Below are 15,254 nucleotides of genomic sequence, written 5' to 3' on the forward strand. Positions count from 1 at the left end.
CTAGTGCCCCATCTTCAACTCCAGTTCCAAGGAATCCAGGGCCCTCTTCTGGCCTCTGTGGAAATTACATGCATCTGGTGCGCAGACATACACGTTGGCCAAACATAACATTTTTTTTTAAACATGGAAAATCCTTATTAAGATGTACTAACTGTATATAGAAGTACAGTATATTTATATCCATCCATACAGCATGCACTGATGAAATCCAACTTCCCATTTTCTACTCTCTGCTCTTTGCAATCTAATCTCTAGTAATGATTTACTTCCTAGTCTTTTGTGTTTTGTTTTGTTTTGTTTTGTTTTGTTTTGTTTTGTTTTGTTTTGTTGAGATAGTGTCTTTCTACATAGCCTCAACTGTCCTGGAACTCACGATATAGTCCTGGAACTCACTAGGCTGACCTCAAACTCACAGAGATCTACCTGCCTCTGCCTCCTGAGTGCTGGGATTAAAGACTTGCACCACTGTGCCCAGCTCTGTCTTTAGAAAATAAGCTTCCAGATATTAGAAAGAACAAGCAGTACCCATCTTTCTGTATCTGGCTTATTTCGCTCATCATGTCCCCCAGTTCTTTTGTTATGACTGAACAATACTCCATGTTCTGTCTTTGTATTTATCACACACATATACACATATATCCATACATACATGCATACACACATACATTCATACACACATAATGTGTACATACACTTAAGCATATTACTTTTACCCACTCATCTTGATAGTCCCTAGGTTGAATTTATATTTTAGTTTTGTGAAGGTTGGAATAACACAGATGTGACGATATCTCTTTGGCCTGTCAGTCTCCTTTCATTTGGCTATGTGAAGTGCTGTAATCAGATTACAGAGGAGATCTATTGCTATGTTTTTGAGGAACCTCCACATTGTTCTCCATAAAGCCTGCCCTGATTTGCGTACCACCAATGGAGTATGAGTTTTCTTTCCTCTTTGTCACTGTGAGCAAATAACTGAGCCCTTCCCAATCCTCCAGCTGAACCACCTCTTCACAGTGCTGGCTGGTTCCTAGTGACCTCTCTCTAGCAGGCCTATCATCTCTGAGCTCACAAATCAACCAGTCAACATCACGAGAATTGCTGGGGTTTGAAGCCCACTTAAGCCAGCTGTACTTATTAGTGTTTGATACTAGGACATTACTTATTAGGTCAACTGTAAATGATAAGTGCAATTGTAAAGAAACCCTCTCCTCTTACCTTCTGTTCCCAAGTCTGCCCTTACCCCATCTCAACGAGACTCCTGCCTGGAGTTGCTATTTATATAGTTAGCATTTCTAAAGAAACATCTTCCATCTGTATCCTTCCTTGACATTTCCCCCTAAATGTCTAATAGACATCACTGTTCCTTGTGTTCAGACCAGAGCAGCTACCTCGCCCCTGCCACCATCTGCCACAATCAGAGCGTCACCTACGTCAGCTAATGATAACTCCATCCTGCTACTCGCTTAGACCAAAAATCTCAGATTCATCCTTGATTTCTTTTTGTTTTTCATTCATGTCTTATATCCAATCGGTCAGAAAGGCAGTGTTTGTAACCTTCAAATATATCCAAAATCTGATTGACCCCAATAACCTCAGCTATCTTGTGTTGGGAGGTCTACCACCAGTTTGCATCCAGATATAGCAAAGAGCTCTGAAGAGGTGGGATCCTGGAAACTCACCAAGTCATGTCTCTGCTTAAATGCATCCACCAGTCTCTCATCTCTCCCAGAATAAGAGCCAAGATCCTTATAGTACAAGGCCTCCCATAGTCTAATCCCGTGAGCCCCTCTTTGAGTGCATTCCTGTGACGCCTCACTCACTGTGCTCCCACCACACAACATCCTAATCATTCTTGAATCTTCCATATAGAGACCCAAACAGGTGTCTCACATCCAGTTTCTTTTTAGACCTGGATATTCCTCTTGCAGAATTCTCCAGGGTTGGTGCCCTCTCCTCTGGGTTTTTACTCAAATGTTAGCCATTTTTCTGATAATAATGATATCATTTATGACTTCACACTTTCCCCTATCCCTGAACCCCTCTGACCTCACTGTTCTCCCCACCGTTGAGCCTCCTAGCACACCTCACTCTCTGAGTGTGCAGTGTGCTTACCACTTGACAGTCGTGTGTAACAGAGTGCAGGCTGTTCCTAAGGATTTAACTGTAGCAGTTTTCTCACTGATGTATGCAAGGGACAGTGGCAAGAAACATTGCAGTGACTCAAATATTTGCTACAGTAAATAAAAACTTTTAAGAAATGCACCATTTTGGCTACTCCTGAAAAAACATATTTTTAGCAGTACCATCTACTCCGGAGGCTGAAGCAAAACATAACACAATAAAAATATTCCAAAACATAAAGGAAGGGAGGGAGGGAGGGAGGGAGGGAGGGAGGAAGGGAGGGAGGGAGAGATGGAAGGAAGGGAAGGAGGAAGGGAGGGAGGGAGAGATAGGAGGGAGGGTGGGAGGGGAAGGGAAGGAGGGGAAGGGAAGGAAGGGGAGGGAAGGAGGGGGAGGAAGGAGGGAGGAAGGAATAAAGGAGAGAAAACATTTTTTCCTTGATAATTTAGATTTGTTCTTGATTTTGTATTTCTAAATAATAATTAGTAGATGTTATCCTACCTATTTGACCCAACAACAACAACAAAAACCAAAGGAAACACAAAGGTTATGAAATTTCCGGGAGCCAGAGAGTTTTTACAAGCTCAGGCTGCAGCTTAGAGCTACTGGATGGAATAAAAAGAAACGAGTTTGCTCATCAGGGCATAAAAATAAAATAGGAGCCATCTTTTTTATGTAGGTGAGTCCTTATAACTCTTTTTAAATACTCCATAAAATTATCATCCTTTCAGTCCTGGGTCTGGGACATTTCTTCCTTTTAAAACTCTTCTGCTTTAAAAAAAAAAGACACAAATCTAATAGGACAGAATCTCTTAAAGCCACAGATATGATTAAGGCTCGGTTCCCTAATAAATGTGCAAGGAGACACTTGTCAGCCCTTGAAATAATGAGCTGTGATCTGTGATAGATGTGCCAATAGCACACTTTCCAGGCCAGCATATTTCAGACTGGTAGGAAAGAGTTGACTCACAGCGGGATCTTATTTTTACACAGATTACTTGGAAACTCCAAACACATCTAAAATTAATTTCCTTTATCACATTAACACTGGGCTGTTAATCACTGGAAAGTGCTGCCGTTTGACAGACAGAAAGAAGTGATTTACATTTGCAAGCGGGGATAGCACACAAAGAGGAAGCGCATTCCCTGTGTGCTACAGAGCTGTGCAGTCCCTGTCCATAAGACATATCACTTGTTGACCAATCAGAAACGATTAGCGGCATGAGTAGAGCAATAGCTTGCGCATGCCAGACGCGAAGGGCTGACGGACCTCTCTGAAAGGGAATGTGTGAACCGAAAAACAGTATCTAATGGCGTATGGCTGTAACAGAACACAATTGCAAAGTGCTCTAAGGAAGCCACCCTAGCTCATTTCATGGAGTTTACTTTATATAGTCATTCAGTCATGAGTATACACACAAAACAAGTATTGGATCTGAGTGACTGCCCACACATGTGCATCTCCGAGGATCACTGAAAGGGAATAAAGCAGTTGGTGTAAGGAACATTGGGAGGCTGAGGGGATGAGGGAGAAGGAAGAGCTACCGGATCTGTAAGACGCTAGTTCCGTCTCAGTGACAGAACTGAGGAGTAAACAAGAAGGTGCATGTGGACGGGGTGGGGGTGAGGGGTGGGGGCTGAAGCAGGAAGGAAACCAGGGTAAACACTGACTGTATTCCACCTTCTTTATAGGAAGCCACATAAAGTACTGACTATATCAGGCATGTATCTATACACAAAGAACACATTGAAGGGTACAACCGAGCATGTTTCTATCCATCACACTGTCCTTCTTGCCTGTCACAGAAAAGTGTAAAATATATCAAAGTATGCCAGGAATAAGGATATGGATGTGAAGAACCAGATCCCTACCAAATCTAGGAATGCAGGGCAAGTCCAGAGAGATTGTGTTGGAAAGAGCAGCAACAGGCACCCTTGCATGATCCTTCTAGATTTATAGAGGGGATTAAGTCTTGGCATAGCTCACCCAGAGGCATGCTGGCATGATAAGGAAGAATGAGCCATGGTCTAAAGGAGTTGGCATGTTTGATTAAGGAAGCAGAATATAAAACTAGGTGAAGACGATTCTGTTGTTTCAAATGAGGCCGAAATCTCAAGAGATAGTATTTAAGAGTGATGCCAGAGAGCTAACTGAGGTTTGCGTGGTTCCTCAAGGCACGGAGAAAGCCACAGCCTACATCCAAGACTAATGCTGACAGACACAGGAGACGGGGATTGAACATCTTAGAAAAGTTGATTTTCTGTGCAGAGCAGAAGACCTGGCTGTGATGGGGATTCATCGGAAGGTTCAGAGCAATGAGGAGCGTGCAGCAAAGCCATGGGATCCTGCTGTAAGGACTGCCTCTGTATCACTAAGGAGGTCCTATGCAGGCTCGAAGTACAAGAGGCTGCCATAGAACTTCACTCATCAATAGCAATTAGATGACAGGAAGCAAAAGCAAGAGGCTCAGATGCCACAGATGCCTGACAGAGGGACCATCAGGGTTTGAGTGGCAGCCCAGGGACCACTGATGACTAAGAGGCTGCAGTAGCTCTGGGAGATGGAGAGGTGGACAGTTGAGGAGGATACCACTCAGTGTAGAAGCAGCAAAAGAAAGCAAAAGTGGCCAGGCAGCCAGGAGCAGTCATTCCCAATAAATGACAGCGATCTCTTTCACAGATTCCAAATCTGAGCCAGTTTTCCCACATAAGAACCACCAGTCAATGAGTGAAGCCTGGCATTCCACCATCCTTCCAACAGTACAATGTCGACTGTCTCTAGCCCCATCACAAAGGGACCTCGTGTCATGTGCGTGAATAACTGGACAGTGGAGGATGTACGATACTCGGACATCTCAAGGATGACATCATACAGTGTCAAAGTTGGCAACAATCCCCAATATCCTCAGCACCAACGAGCTTTCTATCAAGCTAGAATGAGAGCACATGGAAGCCACGTCGAACTTGGAATCCCCAGTGTGTCTTGAATTCAGAGAGTCACGCTGAGTCCACAGAGCCATTTGTCTTGTTCCAAAGTCGTTGTTTAAATCAGCGTGCTTGGATGCTGACGGATTGTTCCATGGGATAAGAGCTATCAAAATGGTGGCGAGGAAGGTCTCTGAAACAGACACCGTTTGGCCAGGGTAACAAATTAATGAAGAAGAAAAGAACTGCATCCCTATTGACAGCATGCACGCGTGACCTGCTTACGGACAGCAAGAGGATGTACGATCAGGGTCCCGATCACACCTGAGTATATAAGAATCAATCCTGAGGACAGCCACAGACCACTGTAAGCTCAGCCTTGATTGCTAGATGGGGTAGTTTTGGCACATGGAATGTGGCCATGAATTAGGTGAAATTGTTCATTTCTAACACTGTCAAAAAGAGAGGTAAAATGTAGTTTGCAGTTTAACATCAGAGAACACGCATGTGGACAGGTTGCCCCCTGGACTATGCTAACATCTGTCTTTTGACATAATGCAGACGTTCTAGAATGGTGCATTGACCCATTACACCACCTCATTATGTTGAGCAGGTCGTTTGAGCAGAAGGAAGCCTGTATGCCCCAGGTCGCCTCTTGTAAGAGGTGAGAAACTATTCCTGCACAGATTTACATCTGCCGTATCTACCGATGGTTAGAATTCCAGGGATCGGGAGCAGGCCAGGGCATCCATGCCAAAGTAAACGGCAGTTTAATGCACACGGCTGCCTATCACATAGAAGCAGAAGAAGATGTGCTGTATTCCACACCTAGGAGTTACTGCTCCAGCCCGTGAGCTGGGTGGTATGAAGAGCTGCGAGCATTGTGTACAACCTCAAGCAGAAAGGGCTCAAAGCTGGTCTAAGGTCTAGAAACTCCTACTATCCGGGATCAACAGTCCAGTCAATTTGTAATTTCAGGGACCTCCACGGTTGGATAAAGACACCATGTAGGAACCATAGAATACACACAGCCCGGCTCTGCAGTGGAAAAAGACCTCAACCATGCCGCCTGTGGTGGAGAATTACACTGTTGAAAAATAATCCCTATCATATTTCTAGACTCAAGGAATGAAACCACCAGGGACTCACTGACCTTCGATGCCCTAGCTAGGATCCCTCATCATGAGCTGAGTTCCCTCGGACCCTTCTGTCATGACAGAAGAAAAACCAGTAGCAATCCACCAAAAAGGTAGAAATGATGTATCAAGAGTTGAGCTCTACATGAAATCTTGACATTTGCTTCTAGTGTGCTGGTTGAACTAGTTCCAATTTGTTCTTTTGTCTGTTTGGTAAGAATGAAAAATCAAAGGAGATACTCAAATAGGAAACAAAGATAGTGAATCACTTTCGTATTTGCCGGGGATAGGGTTTCTGTAACCCCCACATGCCCCATCTTTATTGATGTGTCCTAGAAGCAGTGGCAAGTGGCATACAGGTCAGAGTATCACAAAGACAGACTTACACTCACTCCAAACAATAAAAGCCATCGGCGATTCCAAGGCAAGACAAAGCCTATATACTAAAGCCAGTACCCCCTCCCCTCCCCATTTCATAAGCCTGATTGAGGCTATTTAATTTCAAATATAATAAAAGCAAAGTAAATCAAAACACATTTCTATTTAGCCCTCACATCACAACTGGGACTTTAAAAAATATACCGAGTAAGAATAAATTGTTCGCCCCCTGAATTTCTTTTCTTTCAATGCTTTTAAAAGTTAGAGGAAAAACATGTTATTATAAAATAAAAATTATTCGCTTTTTAAACTAACAGTAGAAGGATCTAGTAATCAAGATCCATTAGTAAAGAAGCGTCGACACAAAGGGCAGGAAAGTCATAACTTAGAGGTGAGTTTCTTTTAAAAGCACCATAGGATCCACATTTCAATTTCATGAACCATTTCTTCTTGGCCACGAGAGGGCGAACTCTCCCTTCTCTAGAAATTCTACTGCGTATCCTTTCAAAGGTTAAGAGATGGTTTTGTTATTCCTTGCTTTGTTTTGGTTTGTCCTGTTTTAATTTTAAAGGACCGATTTCCAGAAAACCTGCAAAACAATCAACAATATTCAATTAGATTGGATGGAGTTTTCCAGAATCAAGTATAGGTCAATGTCCAACCAATAATCAAGCCACCACAACCCTGCCCGTCTATCTACCTGTGATTAATGTTTTGAACTCCGCGCATTTATAATGCTCACTATGGAAATTGTGCCTGCGTGCTCGTGGAGACTGCCACAGCCCAGTCTGTTTTTAACGGGAAGAAGGTGACAGTCACTGCTAAAGTCGTCAGGAACCATCTCCAAGTCAAATGGGCTTAAGTCGGGAGACTGAATCCAGGCGAGGCATGATTTAAACCAATTTCTTCCAACCTCAACTCACTGAATACCCCACAGTGCTCTGCAGCTTTTCACCAAAGAACTTGAGACATCCCAGGGCAAAAGCCTGGCTAGACATTCTTAAATGAACAAACTCGACTCTAGCTGTCCCTGTGTTATCCGAGCTAATGAGCAGAACCCTTCCATGACATCCGTTTCTTTCCTACAGCTATGATTAAATCATTGACTTAAAATATAATTACAAGTATGACACATCTATGAATATTATGCCCCTGGGAAAATATTATAGGATATGCGCTAATTTATTTACTCTTATTAAGAGAAAGATTGAGAGGGAAGCTCTTCAAGTTACGATCTAAATTAAGAGAAAATATAAATTAGAATGTGATTATTGAAGTCACCAAGGATCTCTTGCTTTCAAAGGCTTCCCTCCAGGGCTCCTTTGAACCGGGAGCTGGCCAGCTGTACTTTAAATGATCCCACTTACTGTAGGAGGCTCAATTTACATGGAAATGCCCAGAAACAAGGCTGTTCCACAGAGAGAGCTGCATCTGCAGTGTACTTTGCATTGGCAAGAAAAACTGAAGCTTATGGAGGAAACCACACACAAGAGCTGCTTGTCTGCAGCCCAGAAGTGTCCCCACCCCCTCACCTGTCAATCTTTCCCCAGGAGTCTTTCTAAAGATGTTCCTGGTACCTCCCCTTGTTCCAAGTTGCAAACCTGAGACTACATTATCTGAAAGTGCACAGTGTCTGTCCTGCTGTAAATGGTCCTTCCTCCCCCCACTCCTGCCCGGTCTCCATGCTGAGAGTGGAGGGGCAAACACTGTGAACTGCCTGGAGTTGATTAAAGACACATTCTCTCCCTTCCTGAAGTTTAAGTTCCCTGTGTGTAAGTGACCCTTCTTAAGGAAAACACAAGCAAAGCCACCCACATGGGCTGAGCAACAGCCGGTGTGAGGACCTAGTCACATGTTTCTTACTTGCTCTCTGGCAATGGCCCATGTGGATAGTGGGCAGCATGTTTGGTCCCTGGTTCTTCTCCTTTCTCTGTGGAACAGGTGGGACGAGAAGGAAATTTGAAAATAAAACAGAGGGGTTCAGAACGCAGACGAGTTCATTCTTTACTTTGTACTTATTCATGCATTTCTTGTTGGTTTACAAATTTACACCTTTGTTTTGAATATACATGCGTGCTATACCTTCCTAGAAAGAGAGAAAGGGCTGGGTACATAGCTCAGCCTGTAAAATGTTCACCCCACAAGTATGAGTGCCCAAGTTTGAGTCCCAGGACATAAGAAATATCAATCGGGCCGGGAGCAACACTAGGAAACAGAGTCAAACTGGGGCTCCCTGGCCAGCCAGCTATGCCTTGTCAAAAAGACAAGATGGGTACTGCCTGAGAAAGACTTCACTGAGAGTAGCTTCTGGCTTCCACCTGCACATCGGCCCACACATGTGGACAACACTCATACATGCACCCAGATGCCTCTCTCTCTCTCTCTCTCTCTCTCTCTCTCTCTCTCTCTCTCTCTCTCTCTCTCTCTCTCTCACACACACACACACACACACGAAAGAAAGAGAGAGAGAGAGAGAGAGAGAGAGAGAGAGAGAGAGAGGAGAGAGAGAGAGAGAGATTTAAAGGGCCAGAGATATAAAACTAAGACGCTGAGAGGAAGCGGGGAGGGAAATTAAAGCCCAGGTGAGGTCAATGCAACATGAGATTAAGTCTGTATATTGTAGTCTTTCTACAGATCCTCCACCTGCAACAATCCAGGCAAGCTTTAAAAAAGTCTATCATGAGTTTAGTTCTTAACAATCCATTCAAAGGGCAGTTACACAATGAACATCAAAAGCGGGAACAGCTCCTCGGGAGGAGGCCCAGATGTTTAGGATGCCAAAGCCTGAAAGGTGTGGCTTCCTCAGTTTTCCACATTTGAGTGCTCCTTATACATTCTCTCAAGGTCGATGGCAAATCCCACTGGAAGGAGCTCTATTGGGGATAAAAGCAGTGGAAACACTAGACAGTGCAGTGCAGGGAGAGAAGATGTAACAGGTGAGGGGAACAGAGGGAGAAATGGGGCGAACTGAGTTCTACCTTCCAGCTGCTAAACAAGGAGGCAGAGATGGGGCATGTGGCTTCCACACAAATTCACATCCTAACTCTCTTGTGTCAAGGCCTTGCTGCCAGCTCAAAAGGGCTCCTCGAAAGGTCAATTAGATCTGGAAATCCCAAGGAGAGTCGGGATGGAGAGGGCATGTGAATGCTGCCATGGCCCCACATGGTTATTACCTATGCGCTTGTATTTCCTCCCTACTCCTGTGACTGCAGAACAGTGAGATTCTGTGAACAGTACCGATGCCAGAAACAATGTCTTCATCCTGGACAGGAAGTTCTGATTCCAGCTCACAGGGGGTCAGCTGTGAAACTGCGTCCACGCCCCTGGAGAAAGTATAGTCAGGGTTCGAAGACTGGCAGAAGCAAGGAGAATATTGTTAGCCATTTTCAGGGACAGCATTTAAAATAACCTTGCCAGGTGGCTCCAGAGCCCAGGAGGCTGAGGCAGAAGGATTGAGTCTAAGATTATCCTAAACTGCATAACACCACACACACACACACACACACACACACACACACACACACACACACACACGCATGCATGCACGCACGCACACATACCCACACATACACACATACATACATATACACACACGCACACACATGCACACATACACACACACACACACACACACACACACACACACACACACACATGCTGACCTTAAAGAAATAATGTTATTCTATTAATCAATGAAATATGTTCTCCTTATTTCTCAGTATTTTGGCTAAGATTAAGCATACTATCAAATGTGTTCTTGCGACATAGGGATTTCTAGATACCTGGTCTCTGTACCCACTCCAGGGCTGGCCCCGCACAGAGCAGGTGCCAATACTGTGACTTAGTAGCTGTGAGTGGCTATGTGAGAATCCTTACTTTCTCTCTTCTTCTGAGTGGTGACCCAGATCTGTCCTGGTGATAGACTATAAATAGAATTGCACTGGCCTCCAGCTCAGAAGTACCTTGCCCTTGGGTTAGCATTCTGTTGGCACTTCCTTGGGATCCTTACTATTTGTGACAAGAAGCTCATGGTTTTCATCTGTACCAAGCCTCATCCACAGTCAGACCTCTGTAGAGCGAGTCTTCAGACCAGAGGCAGAACTAAGCACATCACAATGTCTCTACCAGAAACTACTTTACCCTGTGCTGGACCCCTTTGGTCTGCTAAGGGCCCTTGTTCACTTTCTTCACTGTTCTGAGGGAATAGATATCCTTTCCCAGGTCTCTAGTTATCAGTGGCGAGCTCCTTGGGTGAGGTAACAGAAAAAACAGCCCTGGACACTCCCTGCTGTGAAGGGGCCATGTGCACACAGCAATCACTCAGTAACACACAAAGAACTTGCCATTGCCTTGGACTGCATGCTAAAAACCCTTTCATGTTAGGTCATCGTGCTTGAAAGTTGCCACAGTCCTATGACTTTGACAAAGATAATCTTTTCTCCTCCTTATCCAGATTAGGAAATCGGAGGTCAGAAGAAAGTCAGCAAGTGCTTCTGTCTATACCAGTGACTCCCAGATCCAGGTTTCTGGTTCTAAAACCTCTAATGAACCCTCGAACTATCCATCCACCCTTTCTGGAATCTCCACTCGGATGGCTCAGCAGCATGTCACTCAACACCAACCAGAGGAAACAAACCATCCTCCACCCTATGTGCCCTTCCCTGGCCTGCTCCAACCTGCTCTTCCTTCGTTCAATTCTATCATCACCTTCTTCTTTAGGGCCCACGCTAGATACCTGGCAGCCACACTCCACCCCACCCTAACTCTAGCCCGCCAGATCCAAATGCTGCTGACAGTTCCCGGCTCATCTTTCAGGATGTCGATGCTGGGCACAAGTTCCACCATGTGTTGTTGTCTCTGTCCGTTTCAGTCCAAAATGAAGTCCTATTGGGTAGCATTAGAATCTACAGTGACTCCCTGGTCCGTTGCTCAGATGGGTTTCTGGCTAGAGGACAGCAGACTTTTTGTTAAAGTCTCTCTTGCCTCCAGCTTCTCTCGGAAGCAGAGATAGAGGCAAAGCTGGATTAAGATGACCTTCCTTCTCTACACAGCTCCTGAGGGAAAAGGAAACCTCTCACAAGGAAACGTCTGCTCCCACCATCGGGCCCTTTTCACTATTTGCTGGCCCACTTTTGTGGTGGTTGCTGTTCCCACATTTGTTGGTTGGTGTTTCAAATGCTTCCGCTGAGCCACGGAGGGGTCTGGTTACTAGACAATCTAAAAATAATCTATGCCTAGGAGTTTGGGGACAAAACAGGACCAGACATACTTAGGAGGGTGACACATCCCAAGGATTAGCCTATGAAGAGACCAAACTGTTTTAGATCCTAGGATAGAACTTTCTTTAAAATGCCTCCTGAGTGGTGCACTTGGATTATGGCAGACTAGAGGACTGGATGCTACAGGGACGATCTGAAGATGTAGGTGACAAAGAACCAGAGTGAGTAGCCTGGGCCAGGGTGTTTAGTCTAAAGAAGGGCGGGGGTAGAAAGAGAGAGAGGCAAAGGCAGCTGCCTGCTGGAGTTCAGTCCAGAAAAATGAAGAAGCTAAGACAGGCTTGCCCTGCTGAACAAATATAGGAAATATAACATGTGCAGTACACTTTCACTTGGGGTTTAGGAAATCTTCATTTCTCTGCTCTCTTTTTCATATTTTTTCCATTGTTTCTCCTCTAGTTATATTTAGCTATGCTAATCCCTTCCACCTCTCTCTGCCACACATGCACATGAGTGTACATACATGCACATACCACACACACACACACACACACACAAATTACTTACATGGTTTACTAAAGCAATTTAACCAAAGACCCTTGCCTCAATGAATTGAACTAGGGCTGGAAGTAAGAAAATGGGTGAGAGTTCTACTCAGGAGGCCATTTCTGGCCTGGGTGGGTTCCTAAGCCTTTCTTTCGTATGAACCTGGTTCCCTCCTTACCTCCATCCAGCACTGGAAGGATGGGTCAGGGTGATGGCGGTGAAGTCCTTCCAACAAAAGGCAACCAACCACAGTCTTCTCCCTGGGAGAAGAAAGACAACCTAGACTCTCGACACTGACAGGAAAATGCTAAATTACAGGGAAGGAGTCGGATCTCTGCAAGAAGTCGGGGACACTGCTTAGAGCCTCCAAGGGTAACCACTATCAAAGAGAAGACGTAACCAAGTGTAACATCAATCCAAGAGAAAGTTCATGTCAATCGGGTTTGGCCAAAGTAACGTGGCAGGAGAGAAACAAGACAGGCTGCAGGGCTCCATCCCGGACTCAGAGGATCTGGGAGTCTCTAAAATGAGCTGTCAACCTCACAGCTGAGTGAAGAGAGAGGGTACAGAAGCATATAATTCACTTTCTCGTGAGGCTCAAATGCAGTGCTTTTGGCTCCCGTGGCCTTCATTTGGGGAATAGTGGGAAAGGCCTAAAAGCTATCATTTGCATGTTGTAAAGTTCACAGTGAAACCCAAGGGAGGGCAACGACTCAAGAGTTTAACCACAGTTTAGGTTGGAGCTAAACAGCTTGTTTGTTCATATAACAGAAAAAGTGACCATGCAAGAGAGCAGCAATTCAACAGCCCAAGTCCCGGGCCTGGCACAGGGTGTGGTTTTCACCTTTGCTAGATCCATGTCTCCTATCCCTGAGAACTGCCACCTCCTGTGGCCAAGGGGAGTTATCACAGTGGCTTCCCTCCTTTTCAGGCCAAAGGGCCATGGGTGGGGGTTTTTTTAGAGAGCTCATACTCATTTTTTAGATATACTCATTTGTGCAAGTTGAAGACGGCCTATGCTGTGGCACTTTGGCATTACAAGTCCTGCCCTGAAGCTCACAGAAAGAACAGAGCTGAAATATGTATTCTACTGTCCAGGTTAACTGGTCTGAAGGCTCTTAGAGCTAGTCAAAAGGGCCAATCCAAACCCCCTTGGTCAGTGGTGGCCCTGCAAACAGCCAATGTCCTGTAGTAGTCTTTTCTTGTGTAGAAGCTGAGTAAGTTCACGTGCATGACTGGTCCTGAAGCATCTGGGCAGGAGAGGCAAGGCACTATCTGACCTGAGAGAACAGTCAGCTCTGTTGGATATGGTTGGAGCAAGCAGCCTTTAAAGGTGTGCATAGGGTGTCATGTTTAATTGCAATGACCTCTTCTTTTGGGGAAAAAAAAGAGTCATAGTTATTTTGATTTGATGTGTATGTGTGTCTTTCCTTCATCTTTACATGCATGCCATGTGTGTGCCTGGTGCCTGGGGAGCAAGAAGAAGGTGTTGCATTCCCTTAGAAATCAAGTTATAGATGTTCGGGAGCCATGATATGGATACTGGGATCCGATCCTGGATCCTCCTGAAGAGCAGAGAGCCCTTAGCCACTGGCCCATGTACCCAGCCCCACAATGATTTCTTTTTTCTCCATCCAATGCTTCATTCGTCCCCTTTATACACCCCTCACCTTGTCAAAGTACAACACTCACTGCACCTTGACATATTCCCTGCCTTGGTTTGTAGGTTGTTACTCTCTCTTCTGATGGCCCCTCTATACTTCCAACTGTCCCCAGATGTCACCATCACCGGTCCCACATCTTCCCAATGTCTACATGTTCCAGTGTTCTGAGACTCTATCCTTGGACAACTTGTTCTTATGGAACCTCTAGGGCTATCGAATTAAATATAACCTGGAAGTTGTAGAGGCTCAAATCCAGATCTCTGCACTACACTTCTTCCCACTTCAGACTCCAGTAGTAGTCAATACAAGACCTCAAACACAACATTTCTATAATGGGCCTCCCACCATCACTGAAGAATCTAATTTCCCCCAGCACCCTCCAGCTATTAATGTCATGACAGTTCAAGAAGTTTCACAGGTCAAACCCTCTATGTTGCCTCTGTATGATCTTCTAGTCATGCATTCTCCATATTTGTACCAACCGTCTGGTTGCCATGTGTCACCACCAACATCATCTAGGTCCCATCTATCACTGTCTCTGGAGGAAGACAGCAAAACCATGCTAGCTCCCAGCTGTCACTCCCCTGTCGAGCAGTCATGGGATCTGTGTAGATAGAGGCAGAGAGGCAGACCAACACTCTGCTTTCCAGCGGCCAGTGACTTCCATCACGCCTCTTTTCATGGTCATACTTTGCAATGACCTGTCTTTTATAAGTATCTTTCACAACTCTATAACTGTCCATCTGCCTCAGGACATTGGCATCTGCTCAGCCTTTGAAATGATGTTTTTCTGTATTCGAACTACTTTTGAATCCTCGCCTGCCCTTTCTTCTGTGCTTGACATTACACAGAGATACATACATTGTACACATGATTTTCACTTATTAACCTTCATCTCTATCAGCATCATGAGATCCATGGAACTGGCACTGTGATTTTACTGTCCCATCCCTGGCACATAAAGCAGCAATAGCTGCAGGCACATCTATGAGTGACCGAAAGAATGACACTAGAATTCTAGAAACATGATGCCCAAGAGGAAGTGAAGAGCTAGAAGTAAAGGGAGAAGAACTGAGGGTGGCAACGAACTGAAAGCAGACGTGAGACTTGGAGAGGATTTACAAAATAAAACAGAAGAAAAAGAAAATAGGATGGGGAAAAGCTATTCATTTGAAATGTAGTTTGTTTTTTAATAGGAGAGGCTTTTAAGGTCAGAACAGACATCACCAAGCCTTTGGCGGTGATTTCCGAGTGTTTATGCACAGTCA

General features: G+C 44.8%; 1 long non-coding RNA gene across 2 annotated transcripts in view; it reads left to right on the top strand.

Moving 5' to 3' along the window:
- The first annotated feature begins 11,840 nt into the window (after nt 1–11,840).
- LOC103690559 (uncharacterized) overlaps nt 11,841–15,254 on the top strand; it is a 29,232-nt gene continuing 25,818 nt past the window's right edge. The window contains exon 1 of one of the 2 annotated variants that reach the window (XR_594452.3): nt 11,841–12,000. This is a non-coding gene — a long non-coding RNA (uncharacterized LOC103690559). The remainder of the gene's footprint in view (nt 12,001–15,254) is intronic. The other variant, XR_005489230.1, reaches the window with a different exon arrangement.

This window comes from Rattus norvegicus, chromosome 9 (genome assembly GCF_036323735.1).
Source record: "Rattus norvegicus strain BN/NHsdMcwi chromosome 9, GRCr8, whole genome shotgun sequence".
Classification (NCBI taxonomy): domain Eukaryota; kingdom Metazoa; phylum Chordata; class Mammalia; order Rodentia; family Muridae; genus Rattus; species Rattus norvegicus.